This window comes from Hypanus sabinus, chromosome 10 (assembly GCF_030144855.1).
Source record: "Hypanus sabinus isolate sHypSab1 chromosome 10, sHypSab1.hap1, whole genome shotgun sequence".
NCBI classification, from domain to species: domain Eukaryota; kingdom Metazoa; phylum Chordata; class Chondrichthyes; order Myliobatiformes; family Dasyatidae; genus Hypanus; species Hypanus sabinus.
Window position 1 is genome coordinate 83605194 of NC_082715.1, and position 26345 is coordinate 83631538.

The window sequence follows — 26345 nt, forward strand, 5'->3', positions numbered from 1 at the left end:
ACCACAATTCATGGATATTCATGTTTGGTTGAATGACAATCACACTTGAACTTGAACTAAGTCAATTACTGGAAGGGATATTAACCAGCTTATTTCAACTGGCATAATAGCAGAGAGCAAGTCCGGTAAACATTGGTCTACTAATCAGCCTCTTCCTTTGTCTACTAGATTCTAGCGTCCTGCATTTAAAGAAGGAAAAATCTTTGCGGCTAAAGGCAATTTCTATTACTGCCTAAACAAAGATGGACAAAAGACAGGGCTGATATGTGATGTGACATCTCATTAGACTCTCAGGGTTTTGTTTCACTGCTTCAATATCGACTTACAGCTTTAAAAGAAATAACCATTGTTTACTTAGAAAGGGAGGTAAAAATCAGCAAATCTTCAACTGAGCTAATCCATCACCAACTTGTCACGGGGTCAGGGAAGGGACTGATAAGGAGCCATTCCCTCTGGTGACTCCTGAATAAACTGCTAATCAGTGCCATAAAATGAGCATTGCAAAATAAACTCAAAAGAATCTGCAGATGTTGGAAATTCAGAACAACACACACACAAAATGCTGGAAAAACTCAGCAGATCAGGCAGCATCTATGGAGGGGAATAAGCAATCAACATTTCAAGCTGAGCCCCTTCATTAGGACTGGAAAGGAATAGAAAGGGGAGAGGGGAAAGGGGAAGGAGTACATCTAGAAGGTGATAGGTGAGACCCGGTGAGGGGGAAGCTGGGTGGGCGAGGGAGGGGGAATGAGATGACAAGCTGGGATGTAACGGGTGAAAGAGGTAAACAGCAGAAAAAGGAAAATGATTCGTGAGAAGAATGGACCATGGGAGAAGGGCAGCAGATGGAAGTGATGGGTAGGTGAGGAGAAGAGAGGGGGTAATGGGGAGCCACAATGGGAAATGGAAATCAGAAAAGGGGGGCAAATTTCTGCAAGTTAGAGAAACTGATGTTCATGCCTTCAGGTTGGAGACTACCCAGAAAGAATGAGGTGTTGCTCCCCCAACCTGAGGGAGGCCTCATCGGGGCAGTACAGCAGGCCGTGGTCCGACGTAGCAGAATGGGAAAGGGGAGTAGAATTAAAGATGGTTGGCCAGCAGGAAATCCAGCCTGTTGCAGACGGAGTAAAGGTGTTCAACAAAGTCATCACTATTCCTAATCTTTAGCAGTAGTGATGGTCACAAACTAATCATAATTCTAAAGATCCATCCAATCTGAAGCAGAACAGGGAATGGAAAAAGGAAGAAGGGAGAGAGAAATGGGTAAAAAAGTAAAATGCTTCAATTCACAATGAGCAGGATGTGATGCACCTTCCTCGTGGATAAGCTCAGGATTCTCCAAGGTCACATTCATTCCCATTCTGTTCACAGAGAGGCTCCTTCACCCAGGAAGCAACACCCCACAGTTTGCAGGAATCAGCTACTTTCAGCAGTCTGGGAGCAGAGGCAGGTTCATGAATCATCAGCACATTCCTGACAATCTGCAAGTGACTCTCCTACCCCTCTCACTATCTTATTCTGGCTTCTCCTCCCTTCCTTTCCTGTCCTGATGAAGGGTCTCGGCCCTACACATTGACCTGTTTATGCCTCTCTGTAGATGCTGCCTGACCTGCTGAGTTCCTCCAGCATTTTGTATGCTACCCAGTATTTCCAGCATTTGCAGACTTCCTTGTTGTGCCTTTAAGTTAATGGCCTGCTTCCTGCTGCTCAGGGTATTCCCTACACGCCGGGCTGCTGCGTCCATGACAACAGAAGCGGTGGTGTTCTGGTCCACGTTTCCAAGGGGTCACATTTCCAGAAACGGGCATTGGGTCTGACATGTAAGAGAGTTGGTCTTTGATGTGAGGACACCCAATCACAGCCCACTGTGGACCGCCTGTCCTGCAATCTCTGCAACACCAGCAGCGGTACCACTGAGCACCACAAATTTCAGGGGTTGGCTTGAGTCTGGGTAGAAGGCCTGTGAGTGTAGAACCTGTGTAAGCCAACTCCATTAATCTTAGCTTGCAATGACATATGGTAGTGTAGTGGTTAGCACAACTGCTTTAAAGTGCCACTGATCACCAATCAGAATTTGATTCCCATTGCTGTGTATAAGGAGCTTGTACATCGTTCCTGTGGCCATGTGAGTGTAACCCCCTGGGTCACCTCAGGCTCGCTCAGCTCGTTCTCGTCTCGGGGGAGCAGCCTTCGGCCCCGCCAAACTGGGTAATCAGCTGGTGTGGATGCAGTGTGATGTCCCCGCCTCACCCAAAAACTGACAGTACACCATATGCAATTAAATGAGTACAATTTATAAAGGTTACTATAACTAAGTGATTAATAACGATACAGTATATATGAAGAAAAAAAATTAAAGAAAAGGCGCCAAACTTATCAAAGTCCAAACCACTTCATGCACAACCGTTGGAGCTCAATTACTGAAGTCTTCTGGCCACCATTCGATCCCCTCCGAACTCCTCGACTCGCAGCTCAGGACCCTCCGAGTGGTCAACCAAGCACATCTAGCTTCATCCCCCCTCTTCGGAGTACCTCCTGGCCTCGGACCCCCGCTTGGGGTCCGTTCCTCACCCAGCTTACAGCATTGCGTCCTCTCTCTCAACCCCCTCGCGCCGATCTGCCCAAAAGCCCGTCAACAAAAGCTTACAGAGTCAGAAGAAAGAACATTAATCCCCATTTGGTTTACAAAGGAATACAATTCTCGTTATCAGTAAATTTTAACCCAAACAAGCTTCCAGCACTCTCTCGCAACAAAGAAGCATTCCTGCTAGTTAACAAAAAAAACCCTTTTGATTACATACACAGTAACAAAGAAAAAAGAAGAAACCCCCTTTACACTATTCCTGCTTTTAACAAACCAAAGAAGCCATTTTGAGTAACATACACAGGACATTGTACATGAGTATCTTCCAAGTGCTCCATTCAGCCCATTGAGTCTGCTCCACTATAATTACCCCTCTCAACCCCATAACCTTTGACACCCTTACTAATTTATTTTATTTAATCCCTCGGCCCTTTAAGCAATGCCACCCCAGCAACCCCACAAACCCGATTAACCCTAACCTAATCATGGGACAACTTACAATGACAAATTGACCCACCCAGTATGTCTTTGGACTGTGGGAGGACACTGGAGGACTCAGAGAAAACCTATACATTCTATGGGGAGAACGTACATAGACTCCTTACAGAACATTGCCAGAATTGAACTCCAAACTCCGTATTGCCCCGAACTGCAATGGGATCACGCTAACTGCTATGCCTGTGGCTAATCAAGAACCTCCAATTTCCTCCCACGTTCCAAAGACATACAGGTTAGGGTTAGTGAGTTGTGGGCATTCTATGCTGGTGCCAGAAGCATGATGACACTAGCAGGGTCCCCTCCAGACAATTCTCAATGATTGGATTTGACGTAATACGAAACAGTTCACTGTATACTTCAATGTTTCGATGTGACAAATACAGTTAATCTTTAACCTTGCCCTAATAGCAGCCCAGACTTTGTTGAAGAATGGGTGGATTTACTGTAATTAAACAAGCTCCAAGCTGAAAAGTGGCAACGTAAAGCAGTCTTTTCTTGACACTCTGGAAGACTGCTCAAAGTCCACCCCTCTGGACAATCAGAATGTGGAAACTGCTTCGTTGACTTTTAGAGAGCTGACCTACAACACTGCTGCTGGTTGTGGAGCATGCTACCAGAAAGCACAAGGATTGCAGTGTCGAACAACTGCTGGGTGAGAAACATCTCCACAAAGATTTCCTCAATGATCCTAAGCTCCTCTCAAAGAACGATGTCTTCAATAAACATACAAAGGACCATAAAACACAAACTATGGCAGATGTAGGATTCCTGGCTAAGCAATAAAGCTAATGAGATCCAGGCGTATGCAAATAGGTATGATTTAAAGAAATTCTACGCTGCACTAAAAGAGACAATGGCTCCACCTCATCAGGATCATCCCTTTTCATTAGTGCTGATGGGAATTTATTGATCTAGACAAAGAGAAAATTCTTCATAGGTGGGTTGAGCACTTTAACAGTATTCTGAATTGTCTTTCGATTATAAATAACAAAGCCATCAATCACCTGCCCCAAATACCTGTCAATGAAGCACTGGATGTTCCATTGTCCTCAGTCAAGACTCAAAAAGCAATTCACCAGCTCTCTAGAGGCAAAACTCCTGGGTCAGACTCAATACCAGCTGTGGCCTACAAGGAAGGAGGTGTAGTGCCAGCAGAAAAGATTCATCAACTCTTCCGACTCAAGTGGCAGCAAGACACGATTCCACAGGAATTTAAAGACACATATATCATCCATATGTAAAAAACAAAAGGAAAACTGACAGTCCTGTGACAACTATCTGGGAATATCCTTGATATCTATTGCAGGCAAATTCTTCACCAGGCTTCTTATCAATTGTCTCACACCACATCTTAACCAAGGACCAGAGAGCCAATGTGGATTCTGGAGAGAATATGGGACATCAACGTGGTGTTTGCTGCAAGGCAGCAGCACGAGAGATGTCAGGAGCAAAACACCAACCTGTTTTCCTGCCACATCCATCTGACTAAAGCCTTCGACACTATTAGCAGAGAGGGTCTGTGGAAGATCATGGCAAAGTGCAGATACCCAAGGAAATTCGTCACCATGGTGCAGCAATTCCACGATGCCATGTAAGCTAGAATTCTGGACAATGGTGAGACATCAAGCCCGTCCCTGTCTCAAACGGGGTCAAGCAGTCTTGACACCAACACTATTCAGTCTGGTGTTTTCACCATCTTGACTGATGCCTTCAGATGGCGATGGAGACATTGGCATCAGATTCCACACTGATGGGAAACTGTACAACCTCAAGAGGCCCCAAGCAAAAACTAAGGTTGTGAGGAACATCATCGGACTTCTTTTTTGCTGATGACTGTGCCCTCAATGCTGGTTCAAAAGATGATACTCAACACTGTGTCAACAAGTTTTCTGATGTGTGTACCAACCTTAGGCTTACCATCAACACCGAGGAGAGTTAAGATATGCATCAGCCAGTTCCAGGGAAATCAGATGTTGAGCCAAACATCACAATCATTGGTCAAAGACTCAACCCAGTGAATAGGTTCACATATCTTGGCAGCACACTGACCCAGAACATCATTATTGATGATGAAGTAAATGCCAGGATCATCAAAGCAAGTGATGATCCTGGCATTTACTTCAGCAGACTTTATACCAATGTCTGGAACAGAAGAGGCATCGTAAGCCCACAAGCAAAACTGAAGATGTATAAGGACTCTGCTTTACGTCTGTGAAACATAGACTGTATACTAACAGCATGCCAAGAAACGGAACCATTTCCATACAGTCTGCCTCAGGAAGTTCCTCTTCATTAAGTAGCAAGACAAATCCCTGACACTGAGGTACCTACCAAGGAGGGCCCATCCAGTATCTACACCATTCTGATGCACATATTGCTCATATATCAGACTATCAGCTGCCCAAGAGACTGCTTTACAGCGAACTGCAGAAAAGAAAGCATTCCCATGGAGGTCAAAGGCAACGCTATAAAGATACCCTGAAAACTTCACTAAAAGCCTTTGGCATCAACCTAGATACACAGGAACATACCGCTCAGGGTCAGGCTGAGTGTGCTCCTTCCTTCAAAGTTACACTTATAAAATATGTATACATTATACAACCTGGAAATTTGTCTCCTTAGGAGCAGCCAGAAAACAAAGACATGGTCAAGAGATTCAATTGTTGTCCAGACAAAACTTCAGAATGGGGAAGAAATGGGATCTCAGTGACTTTGACCATGGAATGATTGTTAGCACCAGTTGGGAGTGGTTTGAGTCTCTCAGAAAGTGCTAAGCTCCAATGAGATTCACACACAACAGTCACTGGAGTTTGCAGCAAGAGAAGATCACACCGGCTTCTGTTCCTGTACCTATGAAGTGGCACTGAGTGTATGACAACAGCAATCACCTTCGATTTCTGAAGATCATGGTTTAATAAGAACTAGATCCTGATTAGAAAGTTCTTTTTCTTGTATATTGTTTCAGAGATGTATTGCTTGGTAATACTCATCTACCTTAAGTTCAAGTTTAATGACATCTGACCATACATATATACAAACGTTTTTACAACCAAACGGAACAAAGTTCCTCCGAACCATGCTGCCCCCACACAACATGTATCTCACACACACGCAAACTAAAATATTATACTATAAATAAATATAATTCAAAATGCACGTAGTAAGGTGCAGCACAGATAAACAGTTCACTGTTGTAGTGATGAGACCTCGGTGGTGGCAGGGTATCCATTAATCTCACAGCCTGAGGGAAGAAGCTGTTACCTAGTCTGGCAGTCCTAGTCCTGTTAGTACTGGATCAAGGAGATTATGGGGTGGGTGGTAGGGATCCTCAACAATGTTTGGGCCCTTTATCTACAACACTCCAGGTAAAATCCTCTTGGTGGTTTTCACTGTCCTCTGTAGGGTCTAGTGGTCCAATGCCTTGCAGAGTCCATACTACACAATGATGGAGTCACAGTACACTCTCAATAGCGATCCAGCAGAAAGTTGTTAGAGTGCGGGTGGGGAACCTTTGCACAACTCAGTCTCCCAAGACAAAAGCCCTAGACTCCAGAACCAAGGTCGCCTAAACCTCTATAGCTGAGCTGGTAACCTCAGCTGAGCACTAAGTCAGCATTAGCTTGTTACTGAGGTATACATTAGCTTGATTTGTCACATGTACATCGAAACAGAGAGTGAAATGCATCATTTGCATCATAACAAATCAGTGGGATCGTGCAGCAGGCAGCCTGCAAGGGCTGCCGTGCTTCCAGCACCAACATTGCATAACCACAACTTACTAACGCTAACTGTACATCTTTGCAATGTGGGAGGCAACTGAAGCACTCAGAACAAACTCATGTGGTCACAGGGAGAACATACAAACTCATCAGAGACAGTGGTGGGAATCGAACCCTGATCGGTGAAGCTGCCACTGGAAAATGATTGTGCAAACCGCCACACAACTGGGCCTTGTACAAACAACTGCCAAATGAAGTTCCCTCTACCAACGCACCTTCACTGAACAACTCTATCGCGAAAGTGAAAAGGGTGGACCACTTCCCACATCTCCTGAGCCACTCCCCTCAGTGAAATTGATGTTGAAATTTGCCTTGGTTTTCAACAAAGCAGCACAACCTCTCACCTGTGGGAAAGGGAGTTTGAAGATCGAGACCTCATACCTGAAACAAAACTCACAGTGTAGTGAACAAACTAATTCCCTAGCTTCCTGTGATTCGGACCAGCAAATCTCCAAACCCTTTGGCAGGCTAAGTGATCCATTGTCATTGTTCTCTCCCAGATCACAATCCCCAGCATTAAGGCCAGGATTACAGGAACTGATTTCACCCCATCAGCTCCCTTGACCAGGCTGTGGTACATGCATGGTCAATTCCAGATTCCTGAAACAGAAAGTCAGTTCCAAGCTGTGTCACCAGATGAGCTAATGGGTAGAGAGAATTAGGATATGCTCAAAGCTACCTTGAAAAAAAAGTCATGTCTTTACTGACTCCTGGGAATTCCTGGTACAAGACTAGTCAAAGAGGAGAAGAACGCAGGATGGTCTTGAAATCCTTGAGGCCTTGCAATTGGAGCACACAGGCACTCAGCAGTCCTGTCCTGGATACGACGGAAGTCTACAGTTTCCACACTGGTCTCATTGGCCACCTTTGAAGCCACTGACCCAGATTGGAAGCAGGCCATCCTCAATCCTGAGAGAACAAAATGTCTGTAGCGAAGCAGTTAGTGCATTGCTTTAGAGTGCTTGCGATCAAGGATTCCTGTCTGTAAGGAGTTTGTACATTCTCCCTGTGACTACATGGGTCTCCTCCAGGAATCTGACTTCCTCCCGCATTCCAAAGGTGTACAGTTAGCTTTAGCGCATTGTGGGTATGTTACGTTGGTGCTGGAAGCATGGTGACACCTGCAGGCTGCCCAGCACAATTCTTCCTGATCTCATTTAATACATACAACATATTTGTTGTGGAATCTGTTGCCACATGCAGCTGTGGAGGTCATGTCATTGGGTGTATTTAAGGCAGAGATTGATTGGCTCTTGACTGGACATGGAAAGTCAGGAACTGGGGTTGAGAAGGAGATAGAGAAAAAGGATCAACCATGATTGAATGGTGGAGCAGACTCGATGGGCCAGATGGCCTAGTTCTGCTCCTATGTCTTATGGTCTTAATGTTTCACGGTATGTTTCAATGCACCTGTGACAAATGAAACTAATCTTTAATCTTAACAGCCTGAGAAGCAATATGTTAGGGTATATTCAAGGGAATGGCTTCAAAATATGCAAATCTGAAATTGTTTACATTAATGATAACATCGGTGGTATCTTTTGTATAATTGTCTGTATAAATTCATACAAAAATCTAATTAATACACATCAACTGAGTTTGAAATAGTCTAGATTAATAACCATGTTTCAAAGACAGTTAACTTATCTTGTTCACTCTATTGTCACTGAACGGGCTCTCAATCCCAGTGCCCCAGTGATATGACCTATCCATATCAATTAAACAAACACGCAGGTCTCAGAAAAACAAACAGAGCAAAACAAATACAGGCTTATGCAGATTGTAAGGCTTTCTGTAACCGAATTCTGAAATGATCACTAAGAAATTGTAATAACACTTTGAAGTTGATATCTCTCATGAATGTGGCAAACGTCATGAATAACCATGGAATATGATTTCAGCTTGTGAGTTGGCTGCATATTCAACAGAAACCCATAAGCTTCATATTATGTATTGGTTTCATTTCCTTTTACTGAACAAATAGATTACCAAATTAGGTGTAACTTTAACTTCACTTCTGATCCAGATTTTGTTAATCTCAGGAGAGCAACAGTGAAGTAATTTATTTTGTCTGCCCTTACCCATGAACATTTTTATTTATTGATTGATTGATTGATTGAGATACGGGCACAGTAACAGGCCCTTCCATCCCAACGAGATTGCACCGTTCAATTACACTCATGATGTAACCAATTAACCCACTAACTCATATGCCTTTGGAGTGTGGGAGGAAACCACAGCACCCCGAGGAAACCCACAGAGTCATGGGGAAACTCTACAGCAGAAGACAAACCTGGGTCACTGGTGTTTAATACATTTATCATGTTCTGGGAAATAGAATTTAATATAAATGCTTTATTTTTATAGCAATTCAGATACTGAGGTTAATAGAAGACAGAAATATGGATGGCAATCTCTAGCATCAGCGCGTGGAGAGCTATACACATAAGTTAAACATTCAGTCCAAATTGCATCAAGTCTGCAGAATATTTGTGGGAATCACTGCTGAAGGAGACAGAGCAAGTGAGTCTGCTCTACTTGTCTGAAACAAGCAGAGACACTCAGAAGCCTTGTTCATCCCAGTGCAACTCATCTCCTAACAAACTGACAATTCTTAGCTGCAAACAATTTTCCCTCCATTGAAAATTTACAAGTGTGGGGTCTCAGTCCATTAGATTTTAATTATTGCTGGTGCTTTAATTATTGTCATGATTTCTATCTTATTTATAATTTCTTTGGAGATACAGCATAGTAACATGCCACTCTGGTCTAATGAGCACGTGGAGAATGAAGGTCATCGCCCTGTCATCTCTCCGTGACCTTCCCGACCCACCAACATGGCGTTTCAATTTCCAGTCACAACCACCGCTGCTAATTCACACTTATCTCCTGGTGACACTCCTTTGCCAGCAACAAACCAGAAGTGATGAATTTGAGAAACAAGCTGCTGGAAAGCTGCCAACAAGAAAATGCTGAAGATTTCGGAAAACAAAAAAAAAATCTGGAGCGATCAGTTTAGATTATCCACCAAATACAGGTGGTCCTTGGCCTACAGGTGTCCAGGGCTATCAGACTGAGCATAACCCCAACTCCTTTCTGGTAATGTGTCAGATCTAGTGTCAGTCACAACACGCCCACCTCTGAGTCCGGTAGGCAGTTATTCCAAAGCATGCACAGAGTTCTGGCAGAAGCTCCAGGTCTATGGAGGGGATTCGACAGCATAGGGTCCAGGAAGCAGAAGCCTTAAAGATCTTCAAGGTGGAAGAATAAAATGAAATCTGTTTTATAACATTGAAAATCCATTTATTTGCTAATTTAAAGTTAATGTCTTCATTCTTTCACTCTGCTTCGAAAAAATGTTCCTCAGTCCTCAAAGAATTGAGTTGGGTGGGAGAGGGTAGCAAAAGAGGGAGAGGGGGAGGAAGAGAGCAGAGGGGGGAGACAGAAAAGTGAGAGGCAGAGAAATGGTGGGGGAGGGGAGAGGGCAGAGGAAAAATTACATCCTATTTACACACTTTGCTGTGGGAAAATGGAAATAAATGTTTTGAGTATTCTGGGCATACTTAATGCCTAATGGGAACATTACACCAGCTGCAACTGATAGAGCTGAAATAAAGTGATAGATCACAAGTTTAAACTCTGTTAACGGTGATATACGGTATCGTGTTTATGGAGTTAGTATCAATTCACACTGTGCGGCCTCCCTAAGTTGATGTAATAAAGGTTATTTGTCTCATTCCCAGTTCCACGAGGATGTGAAATACCTGATGGTACAATGAAACAATCAGTGCAACGTGGGTGCATAAAGCACGATGACAAACTACCAACACCAGCACCAAGAGTAACATCCACAGGAATGTTTAAAACATTTTTATATTTTAATTATGGTAGGCAACCGGACTAAGGGCACACTTACGTTGAATTACAGCAACCGGTGTTAAGTGGAAACCTCACAGTGATCTTGACAGAGGGAAAAGCTGATTCTAACGGTTATAACACCAGTGACCAAAGGATTCAGAATTTAAGGCATTTGGCAAAAGGAACAAGAGACAGAAGTTTTTTTTCTTTTTACACAATGAATTTCCCTGAAAAGATGTTGGGAGTGGATTCAATGGTTCAAAGATTTAATTTAATGTCAGAGAATGTATTCAGTATACAACCCAAAGTCCTTACTCTTTGTAGACATGCATGAAACAGAGTGGAAAAAATGAATGACAGAAAACATTAAAACCCCAAAACCCCCTTCTCCACTCCCATGGATCAACCCTCCCTCCCCCCCACTTGCTCCAGCAGAAAGCATCAGCCCCTCCACCACCTACCAAGCAATAGCAAGCCTCCAGAGTCCATCAAAACCCAGTGTCCAACCCAACACCTCAACAGGCCCTCCGTGTGAGTGAGAGAGAGAGAGGGAGAAGGACAGTGTGAGAGAGGGAAAGGGAGAGTGAGTGTGTGAGAGGGAGAGGGAGAGTGAGTGTGTGAGAGGGAGAGTGTGATAGAGGGAGAGGGAGAGTGTGATAGAGGGACAGGAAGAGGGAGAAGGCTCCTGCCATAGTGAGAAGGGAACCCAGTAGCTCGCTTTTTCAATTTATTTCGACAATCAGCAGACTCTCTCACTATCGAGACAGAGAGGGAGAGACAGAGTGAGCACTAATCGAATGCAGAGGCCTTTGACAGCCAGGCCCACTGTCTCGATGTTTCGATCTCCCACAACACTTCAGTTGGTGACATTGGTGAGGAATCGGGTCGTTAGTAACTTTCAACTAGGAGCTGGATAAATACTTAACAGTGATAAATTCATGGAACACTAGAGCATAGAAACAGGCTCTTCAGCCCATCTATTATCACCAAACTACTATTCTGCCTCATCCATCCATATGGCATATGGACCATAGCCATCCATACCACTCCCATCCATGTACCGATCCAAACTTCTCAAATATGACAACTGAACCTGCCTCTACCACATCCACTTGAGGGGAAAAGGGAGCGGAACTAATTGGCTTAGTCTTGTCGATAGCCCACAAAGACTGAAGAGCTGGATCATCCTAAGGCGCAAATGACTGGCATCTTTTACACGGTCTCCTGTTTACCGGGACATCTAACATGCCCGATGCAGCTGAGCACATAAGACAGTGTATTCAGCAGCTGCCGAGCTAATGGTGCCACAAAGCAAGGATGGATGTAGGTGGTGACAGCAAGCAAATCAGAAACCTCACTCACCTGTACTGTTTGATGACATGGATTTCTCCTTTCTCCAGAAAAGAACCTTTAAGATCAGCTAAGAAGGAGGGAAGTTCAATAAACCAGCTCTGAATTAAACTCACAGCTGGTGTCACCAGTACCCAGATGAAACCACAGTGGCACTGTGATCTCGTTCCTGTCCTGCAGATTGAGGGCTAATTCCTACCAAGCAGAGCTTGCCTTTGACGACAGAAAAGGTAGCACGGGCACACTCCCTGTGATCAGTAGGTGGAGAATTGATCTCACTGAGTTGGGGGATTTTCCCATAGGAATGGGAAAGAGTTATCTCTGCACTTAGAAATGCCAAGATGAGTGGGCAGTGCCATCATGGAAATAACTACATTCAAGCTCTGTTTGAAGTTTTTCCGGAACCGGTAAGAATATGCCCCAGTATTTTTATTCAAACATACAGCACTACAGCACAGTAACAGTTCTTTGGCTGATCTAGTCCAAATCTCCCTAGTCCCATCAACCTGCACCTAGACAATAGCCCTCCATACCCCTCCTATTCATGTACTTATTCAAATTTCTCTTAGGTATTGCAATCATCCTGCATCTACCACTTCCGCTAGCGGCTTGCTCCACACTCTCACCAAACTCTATGTGAAGAAGAATCCCCCATACACCTTTCACCCTTAACCCATGAGCTCTAGTTCTAGTCTCACCCAACCTCTGGACAAAGCTTACTTGCACTTACGCTATCTGTAACCCTCATAATTTTGTAAACTTCTATCAAATCACCACTCATTCTCCTACTCTCCAGGGAATAAAGTCCTAACATGTTCAATCTTTTCCCATCAGGTCATCAAGTCCTGGCAACATCCTTGTAAATTTTCCCTGTACTCTTTTCAGGGCAGGCTTTCCCTTCAGCCTGCTCAGCTGTTCTGTAAAATGCTGACTCATTCTTGACCACAACTCTACTTTCCCAGCTGACGTACATTCAGAGACCGAGCCTCCACCATCTCCTATGGTTGAGAATTTCCAACACTCTCCGATTCAGATGTATTTATCACGCGTACATGGAAACAGTGAAATGTGCCATCTACGTTCACAAGCAACACACCTAAGAATGTGCTGGAGACAACTCACAAGTGTCAATATACAGTACAACATTAACATAGCATCCCATAATACTCGGCAGAACACAACAACAGCAAATCTTGTCTCTTTCCTCCCTCCCAACCTCACTCACAATCACCCACATTTATAGATAGTCCTCTAACTCCAGGCTTTGGCCATTTATCTTCAACTTTCGGACTTACAATCAACCTTCAGAAAGAACTCTCTGAAGGAAGTTCTCCTCAACCCTAAACAGCTGACACTTTTTCCCTAGACTTTGTCTCAGCCTGAGCCCTGTGCTCTTCAAACTAAGGAGGGATTCTTACAGGAATGAAGAGGTTGACCCCAGATAATAACTTTGAATTGCTGTTTGAATAACTACCAACTGTTGACTTTGAGACTGCGTAGACAAGCAGTAGAAATGCTCCAGTCTCCAACAGCTCAGTAATTTGGATTTATACCAGAACTCTGATTATTACTGCTCCATCACTGGTTCTATGTCTTCAGCCACCAAAACACAACTCTGGTCTTCCCTCCCTTCACCTCTCTGTCTCTCCTAACATTCCTCCTCCTTAAAGACTGAAATCTATCCCCGAACAGAGTCTTGCACGCTGTCTAATGCCCCACATTCAGCTGGTGTCAAATCTGCATGACATCATTGAAACACGAAACATTAACTCTGTTTCTCCCTCCACAGATGTTGCCTGACCTGCTGAGTGTGTTTCTCTTTTTGTTTTTATTTTAGATTTCTAGAATCTACAGTATTTTGCTTTTGGGTAACATTTGGATTGACTATACTTATTATATTTAGAGTCAGAGTACTGGAGCATAGAAACAGTTCCATCATCTCATCTAATTCAGGTTGGCCTGGTCTGCATAGTTGCATCACCCTGCACCCAGACTATATCCCTCCACAACCCTCTTATCCAAATACCTATTCAAATCTCTCTTAAATGTTACAATTGAACATGTCTATGAAGATTCTCAGTCATCCAGGTCATTGTTTATCAAGCATTAGTAAATCAAGGCAACTGGACTTGCTAGGTTGTCTAGAAAACATTACACCACTCATCCGAGACAGTTCATCAGTTCTAATCCATGGTAGGCAGTTTTCCATCTTGGCTATATATCTACACCAAAAGGATAAGGGGCACTCTTTTGATGATAACAATATGTACATTTTGGACAGGGAAGACAGCTGGTTTGAAAGAGAGCTTAAAGAAGCCATCTTTGTTAAACTGGAAAACCAATCCCTGAACTGATGGGGTGGGATACGACACCACCTATCAGCTACTTACAATGCAGTCCTAACATTTCCATCCTGGTGTCTCTACAACGGTTCACACCTCCATTCATGCAAAGATAAGACTTGTGACCCTCTCATTGCCTCTACAACCCTTATTGACCCTCATGTGATTGCTATACCTTTAAACAAATCAGAGTTTATAAACCAGAAAACTCCCCACCATGAATCAGAACTGAAGAAGCCTCTTGGATGAATGGTGAAACATCTAGACAACCCTGCAAGTCCAGTTGCCCTGATTGGTATGAGTTACAATTGAACCTGCATCTATTACTTCCACTATCAGCTCATTTCACATTCCCACCACCCTCTGAGTGAAGAAGTTCTCCCTCAGGTTCCACATAAGTATTTCACTTTTCACCTTAGGTATCAGGTAATTACATAACTGGCCAATACATTATGGGGACTGAAGAAACATTTAGGTAAGCACACGGATGATAGAAAAATAGAGGACTATGTAGGAGGGAAGAGTTAAATTAATCTTAGTGTAGGTCAACAGCTTGGCAAAGCATTGTGGGCCGAAGGGCCTGTACTGTGCTATAATGTCCTATGCTCTATAAACCTATGATGTCTAGTTCTAGTCTCACCTAACCTCAGGGAAAAGCCTGCCTGCATTTACCCTAGCTATACCTCTATAATTCAGAATCAGAATCAGGTTTAATATCACTGGCATATATCATGAAATTTTGTATACCTCTATAGGATCTCTCATATTCCTGTGCTCCAGGAAATAAAGTACTATAAAGTAAAAGGAATAAAGCAGAGAGGTAAAAATGATTTTGTTTGTATCTGGTCCTGATGCAGCGTATCAACTGGAGACATCAACACAATCTCATTTTTAAAATTTATTTAGAGATAGAGCACAGTAACAGATCCTTCTGTCCCAATGAGCTCACACAGGCCAATTACACCCATGAAGCCAATCACCCTACTAACATGTACGTCTTTGGACTGTGCAAGGAAACAGAGGCGCCCGGAGGAAACCCACATGGCCTCAGAGAGCGTGTACAAACTCCTTACAGACAGCAGCAGGAACTGAACCCTGGTCTGTGGCACTGTAAAATCATTATGCTAACCACCACATTACCATGCTGCCACAGACGCTGCTTGATGAACTACGTTCTTCCAGCAGCTCTCATTTCAGTACAAAATCATTGTTAGTTATCTGGACTGCTGCAGCTTCAGGACAGGCAACATTCAGTTCATGCTCTCTTCTCACTGCTAACGTAGAGAAGCCGCAGGTCCCACACCACCAGGTTCAGGAACAGTTATCACCCTTCAACCATCAGACTCTTGAACCAGCATGGACATCTTCACTCGCCTCAGTACTGAACTGACCACAACCCATGGACTCACTTTCATAGTCTCTACAACTCATGTTCTTGGTATTATTTATTGAGTATTATATATGTTTTTGTATTTGCACACTTTTAACATTGGTTGCTTGTTAGTCTTTCTGTGTAGTGCAGTTTTTCTTTGATTCTATTCTATTTCTTTGTTCTACTGTGAATGCCTGCAAAGAATTAATCCCAGGGTGGTATACAGAGATACATACGCACTTTGATAATAAATTTACTTCGAACTGTAAATGCTGCCTGGAAGCAACGTGGAATAACAACACGGTTATTTGTTAGAGCAGAAAAGAGCTACTGAGATGTGTGGCTTCTGGGATTGGTCAGAAGAACGGCAAACTGCTTGGCAGCTGCACAATTTGTCTCTACAAGCACCACTTCTGTAATGGCTAGAAAAAAACCGAATCAGCAAGAACTGAATTAAAACGTAAACTATGTTATGTCTGTGATAATTGCACCCTAATAAACATGCACCATCAACTTAAACACGGAGAACACATAGCTTAGAGATGATTGCCTGCAAGGAATGGCAGACAGAGCAGATTACCTTGAAGACAGAGAGCTGAATATATTGCAACACATATAACAAAACTCCAAATAAAGCATTCATCACCATTAAAAACACATTGTGTTTCATCTATCATCCCACTTTTTCCATCTCAAGTCATTACTTCAATTCATCTCTTAATGGGTGGAACATCATTCTGGCAAAAAACATCATAGACCCAATATTTCATTCATTGAGGAATAGTAGGAGAGGAATTATGAATGTGTTTCCTAGCAACATCGATCATGTGCAATCTTACAAAGATGGGAACCAAGGTCCCTTTGCTTCCACCAACTCGGTCGTCACTTGGTATGACTCCCTGCCTAATTTTAGCATTCCTTTCAGTTAGTTGAGAGCTGACACTGCCTTGTAGTGAGGAAAGGTCTAGGGATGAGGATGCTGGTTCATACTCACCCACTGTTCAACCAATGTACACATGCTACATTTCCTTCCCATATTCTTACTGTGCTGTATCACAAGACATTTACATTCTGAATTAAGCACCTCCAACTGGTACTTGAATGAATTTTGAACTTTCATCCTGTTTTTTTTTGACACCTCTCTTCCCTTTCTTGATTTCTCTTTCTCCATCTTTGCAGATAAACTGTCAACCGACATCTTTTATAAAACCTACTGAGTCCCACAGCTGTCTTGACTTTACCTTTTCCCAACCGATCTCTTGTACAGATGCTGTTTTTCCCTTTTCTCAGTTCCTTTGTCTCTGCCACATCTGTTCCCAGGATGAGCCTTTCTTTTTCAGGACATCAGGGATATCAATCTTCAAAAAACGGGGTCTCTCTTCCTCCACTATTGATGCTGCTCTCACACATGTATCCTCCATTTCCTGGACATCCACACTCACCCCATCTTCCCTCTGCCTTAAAAGGAATAGAGTTCCTCTGTACCTCACCTACCACCACATGAACCTCCAAATCCAACACATCATTCTCTGCAACTTCCACCACCATCAAAAGGATCTTTCCACCAAACACATCTTTACCTCCACCTCCCCCCGCCCCCCACTCTCGGCTTACTGCAGAGATCCCTCTTTGATGCCCCGCATCCACTCACCTCTCCCCACTCATATCCCTGCAAGCACCAGGAATGCCACACCTGCCATCCACTGCTTCCCTTACCTCCATTCACTCTCGGGGTATACAATGAAGCCTCCTCGACTTTGGTGAGACCTGAAATAATTGGAGGACCACTTTGTCAAGCAGCGCCATGCTGTCCACCAAAAGCAGAATTTTAGTTCTTATCCCCATTTCCATTTCAATGTGTTGGGTCTCTTTTGCCATGAAGAAGTCACTCTCAGGGTGGAAGAGCAGTATCTCATATTCTATCCGGGTGGTCTCCAAACTATTGGCACAAACATCAATTTCTCCTTCCGGTAATATTTTTGTCCCCTCTCTCTTCCCTCTTCTATTCCTCATTCTGGTCTCCTACCTCTTCTCCTCACCAGCCTGTCACCTCCCACTGCTGCCTCTTCTTCCCTTCCTCCTAAGGTCCACTCTCCTCTCCTATCAGATTCCTCCTTCTCCAGCCCTTTACCTTTCCCACCCACCTGGCTTCACCCATCACCTCTAACTTGTCCTCCTTTATATTCCCCTTCCTTTCCGGTCCTGAAGAAAGGTTGTGACCCAGAACATCAACTTATTTATTTCCACAGATGCTGCCTGACCTACCGAGTTCCTCCAGCATTTTGCGTGGCTTTGAATGAATTAATGTTTATACTGTTACCACAGGAATGCATCTTTTCGCATGACACATATTAACCAAATAATGTATATGCTTACTGTTACCAGTGTCTGCATAGGAGTGGATCTTCTTGTGTGATAAATATTAGCCACTGTTGTATATGTCTACAGTGATTTACATTTACACAGCAGCACTCACAACCTCAGGACATCCCAAATTCCACCAGTAGCATCAGTATATGTGAATCATAGGGTTGTGCAGAACAGAAACAGGCCCTTTGCTCACCATGTCCATACTGGAAACTGTACTTACCTACACTAACCCTACTTACCTACATTTACTACCTAGGCTTCAAAGCCTTAGTGACTGAAGTGCTTTTCTAGATGTTTTATAAATGTTGTGAGAGTACCTACCTACACCACTTCCACAAGTGGAGTGAGTGTTTCACATTCCACCCACACACAGTATGAAGAAACCCAAGACCTCAGGTTTTACGTACCCCATGCTTGAAAAAAAGATCTATTTTTATCTACTCTATCTATCTCCTTCATAACTTTCTACACCTCTATCAGTATCCCAACTACCCCTCTGCTCAATGGAAAGCAAACCCCAACTATGTTGGCACTGGAAACACGACGACACTTGGCGGGCTGCTCCCAGCATGTCCTCAGACTGTGTTTATTGTTTCCCTTCACTATATGTTTCAATGTACACATGACAAATAAAGCTATTTCTATCAGTTTCTCTTTATAACTAAGATTCTCCAATCCAGGGAACATTGTGGTGAATCTCCCCTGCACTATTTCCAGTACAATTCCATTGCTGACCAGAACTGCACACAGAACAGAAGACACAGGTACACAAGAACATAATAAATAGGAGCTGGAGTCACTATTCTAGCCCGTTGAGCCTGCTCTGCCATTCAATAAGATCATGGCTAACCTGCTGTGGGACTCAGCTCCACCTACCTGCCCTTTCCCCATAACCCTCTATTCCTCTGCTATGCAAAGATCTATGTGCATCGTAAATCTTTTAATGAGGTCTACTGTTTTCCTGATCAGAGAATTCCACCGAGTGACTACATTCTGGGAAAAGTAGATTCTTCTCATCTTCAACCTAAATCTATTCCCCTGAATCTTGAGGCTGCTGTATATTCCTTAGTTCTGGTCCCACTTACCAGCTGAAACAACTTTCCTGCCTCAATCTTACCTATCTCTTTCACAATTCTCTGATACACAGATTAGGCCAATCACACAGAAGTACATGTGGAAATCTCTCATTGCAGAGGGTGGAAATAATCAGCGACTCACTGCCTCAGGCTTTGGTGGAAGCAGTCAGGATTTTCAAATAGAAACCAGATAAACTTCAGCTAGGCGATAACGAAAGGGAGGGCTACATGGAAGGAAAAGAGGAAAGGGAGAGACTGCATTGTACCGGGAAGTATCACATCATCCTGGGCAGCACAATAGTGTAACGCATAGCAGTGAGTGTAAAGTGCCAGTGTGGAAGTTGCAGCAAGGTAAGGCAAGCACACTTTACAGATAGTGTGCAGTCAACACAGGCAAGTGAGGCCTTTGCACAGCAAGGGGCTGGAGCCATTTGGCATAGAGACAAGATAAAGACACCCCAAACGGGGACAATTACTTTACGATCTTCGAGGTATCATCGGTTATCAGCTTGCAGTTTCTGCTGACTTTTACCACTTGCACTGTGAAGTGACTGATCATGCAAATATAAAATCTGAACATACACAAGATTACCAAACAGTAATTTCTGTAACCATTAGTCAATTCTGTATAAGAGTGGAGTTGCTTTGTTCAAACTTCAGAACAGTGTGGGCTCAGGGGACACGTGTTCTCCTTGTGCACAAATAAATACAGTGTGATTGAAGAATGAGCGTGAGCTTCCAAAGACCAGTGAATTGACGATGACACCAGTGACCCAGGTTTAATTTCCACCTCTGCCTGTGAGGAGTTCATACATTCTCCCCATGACTGCGTGCGGTTTCTCTGGGTGCACCAGTTTTCTGCCACATTCCAAAAAGTTAGTAGGTTAGCTGGTCACATGAGTTTAATGGGTGGCACAAAGGGCCTGTTAATGTGCTACATCTCTAAATAACATTTTAAAAATAAAGATCTGGGGATTCCTTGAGAGGCTGAAGTGACTTTGTCCGTGCTTTTAACGGTAATGTGACCATGATTCTAAAAGGATTTCATGTGGTAGTATTTTTTTTACTTCCAGGGCAATTAGTGCAGCACAAACACCTACTAACTCAGGGATGTGTGCTTCGACCACTGTTCTACTCCTTCTCTACCCATGACTGTGTGACTCTGCATAGCTTAAATGCCATCTATAAAAGACACCAATGACAGCATCATACACAAAATGCTGGTCAAGACCCTTCATCAGGACTAACTGAAAGATAGAGATTTTAAAGTGGGAGGGGAGTGGGAGGGCAAAATCCGAAATGATAGGTGAAGACAGGAGGGGAAGGGGTGAAGCTGAGAGATGGAAAGGTGATTGGCAAAAGGGATACAGAACTGTAGAAGGGACAGGATCATGGGACGGGAGGCCTAGGGAGAAAGAAAGGTGGAGGGGAGCACCAGAGGGAGATGGAGAACAGGCAAGGAGTGATTGTGAGAGGGGCAGAGAGAGAAAAAAAAGAAAATAAAGGGGGGGGGGAGATTATGAATGAATGAATAAATAAATAAATATGGTGTGGGGTAAGAAGGGGAGAAGAAGCATTAATGGAAGTTAGAGAAGTCAATGTTCATGCCATCAGGTTGCAGGCTACCCAGCCAGTATATAACGTGTTGTTCCTCCAACCTGAGTGTGGCTTCATCTGGACAGTAGAGGAGGCCATGGATAGACATATCAGAATGGGAATGGGATGTGCAATTAAAATGTGTGGCCACTGGGAGATCCTGCTTTCTCTGGCGGACCGAGCGTAGGTATTCAGTGAAACGGTCTCCCAGTCTGCGTTGGGTCTCACCAATATATGGAAGGCCACACTGCATTGTTGTTGGCAGGATCTCAGCTGGGACTGAGGAGGCATATCATTGGAGACAGGTTGGCTGGCTACGTGGTGTTGCAACAACAACCTTTCACTCAGCGTCAGTGAGACAAAGGAACTGACTGTCGACTTCAGGAAGGAGAAGTCAGTAGAACACACGCTAGCCTTCATCGAGGAGTATGCAATTGGAAAGGTGAGCAGCTTCAAGTCTCTGAGTATCATCATCTCAGAAGATCTATCCTGGGCCCAACAAATTGATACAATCTCGAAGAAGGCACACCAATAGCTTTAATTCATTTGGAGTTTGAGAAAATTCGGTATATCACCAAAGACTGCAGCAATTTCTAGATTTCTACCATGAAGAGCATTCTGACAATTTGCATCATCACCTGGTAAGGAGGGGCCACTACACAGGATCAGGAAAAGATGCAGAGGGTTGTAGAATTAACCAGCTCTGTCATGCACAGTACCCTCTGATACACCATCAATAACTCTCAGAGACGGGAGGCAAAAGATAGGCTTTTATTAGCTGCAAATGTGACCATGACATCCTGGAGACTGAGGGAGGAGCAGTGCCTCCAATCGCCTTCACACAGTGGTCTGTGGGAGGAGCCACAGGAGCAGTCAGCGGAGGTGTATCCAGACAGGTATATACATAGTTTACCACACCCTCCCAACCACTGAGGACACCTTCAAAAGATAGTGCCTCCATCATGAAATACCCTCGCCATTCTGGACTTGCCCTCTTCTTATTAATACATCAGGGGGGAGGTACAGGAGTCTGAGGATGGACAATCATTGCTTTAGGACAACTTCTTCCACTCTGCCATCAGATTTCTGAATGATCCAGGTAGACATCCTCATTGTTTTGCTCTCTTTTTGCACCATCTCTAAGTATATTTGTTATTGTAACTTAGAACACAGAACATGAATGTACAGCACAGTACAGACCCTTCAGCCCATGATGTTGCACTGACCTTTTAAACTACTAACCTAACCCTCCCTCCTAATGTCGATTTTAACTATCATCCATATGCCTATCTAAAAGTTTCTTAACTGCCCCTAATGTACCTGCCTCTATCACCACCCGACAGGCCGTTCCACGCACCTGCCACTCTCTGTGTAAAGAAATTACCTCTGCCACCACCCCCCCCTCCACCATACTTCAGTATTTTTTTATGTATTGCACTGTACTGCTCCAGCAAAACAACAAATATCATTAAAAACATTCAGTGGCTATTTTATTAGGTACACGGGTACAGCTGCTCATTAATGCAATTATCTGATCAGCCAATCTTGTGGTAGCAAATCAATGCAGATCTGGCCAAGAAATTCGGTTGTTGTTCCGATCAAATACCAAGTGATCGAAGTGACTGAATGTGGAGTGATTGTTGGTGCCAGACGGGGTGATCTGAGGGTCTCAGAAACTGCTGATCTCCTGGATTTTCTAACTCAACAGTCCTTAAGAGTTTACAGAGAATGGTGCAAAAAAAATCATAAGACATCCAGTGCGTGGCAGTTCTGTGGGCGAAGATGTCTTTCTAATGAGAGGTTGGAGGAGAATAGCCAGACTGGTTCAAGCTGACAGGAAGGTGACATTAACTCAAGTAACCACGTGTTACAACTGTTGTGTGCAGAAGAGCATCTCTGAATGCACAACCATGTTGAACCTTAAAATGGATGGGCTGCAACAGCAGACGACCATATCCAGTTAGTGGCCACTGCATCAGGTACAGGAGGTACCTAATAAAGTGGCTGCTGTGTGTATCTCAGTGATTCTGAGGCTGAAACAAATTACAGAAGAGTCTGATTCCAATTGTATATGTCTTGCAAAAGGACTTTGAAAATATATGGCAGAAGGCATTTGCAATGATCCCAGATTAGAGCTAGTGGAACATCTTTTCCTCCCTTGCATATAAAGGATGAAAATTCTATCATACGCACAAGATCTGTATAATGCCAGTTCCCTACTTTATTTACCCAAGCCACGTAATGTACTAGTTCTGCTCTAAGCTAATTGACACAAAATTACACTATGACTCAAGTGAAAATGTGCTAATTCCTCTTGACAGAGTTATTCAAAGATGAAGTCAGACACAAACATTACAACTGCACTCATTTTAATCAAGTGTGTTAATACAATTAACATTCACAGAAGAGAAAACATCAATATGACAGCCGTTCAGTTAGATCCTCAGCTTGCAGTAAGCACTTTGCTTCCAGCAGGCAATTAGTTCACTGTCAGCTAAAAGATGCACAGTTAGTATTTAGATTACAGTTGGCAATAATTTTTAAAATGAAGCTGGTCATGAAATCAACAAGGCACTTTAAACTGGGCGAAGATTAAACTTATTCATTTGCCTTTCAGAATTCACTATCTTCTTATTCCATCATTCCCATGGGTTACAGCCAGATGGATTAATACACTGGGAACATTGTGCTCAGTTCTAGTCCTCTCATTATGAAAAAGTTGTAAAAGCTTTAGAGAGAGTGCAGAGGAGATTTACCAACATGTTGCCTGGATTAGAGAATGTCTTATGAGGATAGGTTGAGCGAGCTAGGCAGCAGAGAAGGATCAGAGGTGACTTGATAGAGGTGTATATGGTTACAAGATGCCATATATGGTGTATATGGTTTTTAACACGGAATGGTGGGTGCATAGAACACACCACCAGGGGCCGTGGCCAAGAAGCAGATACATTCGGGACAGTGAAGGGTTTCTTTGATAGGCACATGAATGAAAGAAAATTGAAGCGCTGTACGGGAGGGAAAGGTTAAATTGATCTTCGAGTAGGTTAAAAGATTAGGCCGATAAGGCCTGTACTGTGTTGAAGTGTTTTATGCTCTTTGGCTCCCTACTAGAAAAGCTACTGTATGTTACACGAGTTCCTTCTTTCCCTTGTCTCACTCGTTCAGAAAGCCAGCAAGCACATACTCCGCACACAACTGCCCCGTGTCCCAGTCCCTACTTGCAGGTGTAATGGTTCGTACCATTACAATTGGCTCGATTACAATTTCAGTTCCACGCACTTGTCCCTTTGGCTCAAGGCAGCTCTGCCTAATGAACCCAAGTACATACTCATTGACATTCATTGCTTTGCTACCGGCGGTCATGTCCTCGGCTGCCTTAGCTCTAACACCCTTGGAATTTTCACCCTCTCGTGATGCACTGGCAGGTTCATTGGCTTCTTTAAATTACCGTTTAGGAAAAGAATACAAAGTCAAGTGACAGGCATCTGAGAGCAAATCACTGGAGAAATAAGGAGGAAGGGAATAGGACTAATGAGATTGCTTTGCTAAGAGCTAACATGGACCCAATAGGCAGAATGGCCTCCTGTATGGTTAATAAATAAGTAAAGACATTTCTTAAAAGTTACCTGCTGGCCAAGCTTGTGGCTGCTTCAGGTAACAATTTATTTCAAGGCTTAGTGTCAAATTTTATCGCTCTTGCTTCAGAGATGCACCTAGAGGCACTTTATTACAATGACGGAAAAGGTATCACATGCAAATTGTTGTTGTTTGGTTTCCTCTGCCCTCACTTGCTGACAGTCCTAAAGCTTAACCGAGCTGCCCAATTATAAGCAGGTAATTGAACTGTGCAGGAGGCAAAGACTGGCATTTCTTACACCTAGGCTCCAAAAATACCTAAACTGATCAGAGAGTCACAAAGTCATAGAAGACTACAGCACATAAACATGCCCTTCGGCCTATCTAGTCTATGCCAAACTATTAATCTGCCTAGACCCACTAACCTGCACCCAGACCATAGCCCACCATATCCCTCCCATCCATGTACCTGTCCAAATTTCTCTCAAATGTTGAAATCATCCTGCATCCACCACCTCCACTGCCTGCTCGTTCCATACTACTAGTACATTTGAGTGAAGAAGTTCACCCTGATCACAATGTAAAAAGCCTATTTGAATTTACCTTATAGAGTCACATAAAAGTACAGCACAGAAACAGGCCCTTTGGCCCATCTGGTCCTTGCCGTAACTATTTAAACTGCCTACTCCCATTGGCCTACAGTATGACTGTAGCCTTCCATACACCTACCATCCATGTACCCATGTACTCTTCTTAAACAGTGAAATTGAGCTTACATGCACCACTTGTGTTGGCAACTTATTCCAGACTCTCACAACCCTCTGAGTAAAAGAAGTTTCCCCTCATGTTTCCCTTAAACTTTTCCCCTTTGACCCTTAACCCATGACCTCTGGTTGGAGTCTCACTCAACCTCAGTGGAAAAAGCATCCTTGTATTTACCCTATCTATACCCCAAATCATTTTGCATATCTATCAAATCTCTTCTCAGTCTTCTACATTCTAAGGAATAAAGTCCTTTCCTTATAACTCAAGCCCCCCAGACCAGCCAACATCCTTGTAAATTTTCTCTGTACTATTTTAAAGGACAGGGAGGGAATGAAGGAGCATAGGAACTGGGTAGGAAACTGGATCTGAGGTCAACAACAACCATGATATTGATTGGTTGAAGAGGCTTCAGGGTCATACAGCCTACTCATATTTTGAGCATTATTTTATTTAGAGATACAGCAGGGTAACAGGTCCTTTTGGTCCATTGAACCTGCCATGTCCAATTACACCCATGTGACTAATTAACCTACCAACCTGTACTCCTTTGTAACGTGAGAGAAAACCAGAGCACCCAGGGGAAACCCACACGGTCACAGGGAGGACGTATAAACTCCTTAGGGATGGCGGTGGAATTGGTCCAGGTTTGCTGGTGCTGTAATAGCGTTTGGATAAAAAGGAATGGATAACTATACAAGACAGGTTCTTTTCATTGTAATGGGCATGTGCCTCAGTTCATTCAGCTTCAGATTAACTTTACGCTTCCTTAACATAGTCATCAACCTAATAATGCTTCAGACTGCTTGCAAGAAAATTTACTGTGGCAAACAAAAACTGAAAATGCTCAACAGATGAGACAGCATCTGAAAGGAAAGAGCTGAAATTTCACTTCATGCGCAGTGTTCTGATACAGACATCAACATGAAATGTAGGTGCTGCCTGACCTGCAGATCATCTCCAGACCTTTCTGTTTTTACGCCAACACCTATCATATTTCGTCCTGGAATTAAATGGCCACTGGTTTTTCACTCTGAGATATGCTTCCCTGAAGCAGTCAGACATCCCAAGATGTTCCCTAGGTAGTTAAAACACTCTCCATATTCTAGCTTGGCTGAATGTTTTGACATTCCCTGCAACATCATTTTCCACTGATTACAATATTCTTGTGCTTTCACACCC

The 26345-nt window shown here is 43.5% G+C and overlaps 1 protein-coding gene across 3 annotated transcripts in view; it reads right to left on the minus strand.

Annotated features, from left to right (window-relative positions):
* Positions 1-26345, minus strand: part of khdrbs2 (KH domain containing, RNA binding, signal transduction associated 2) — a 565375-nt gene that overhangs the window by 513902 nt on the left and 25128 nt on the right. The gene's annotated exons all lie outside the window — the stretch shown is intronic.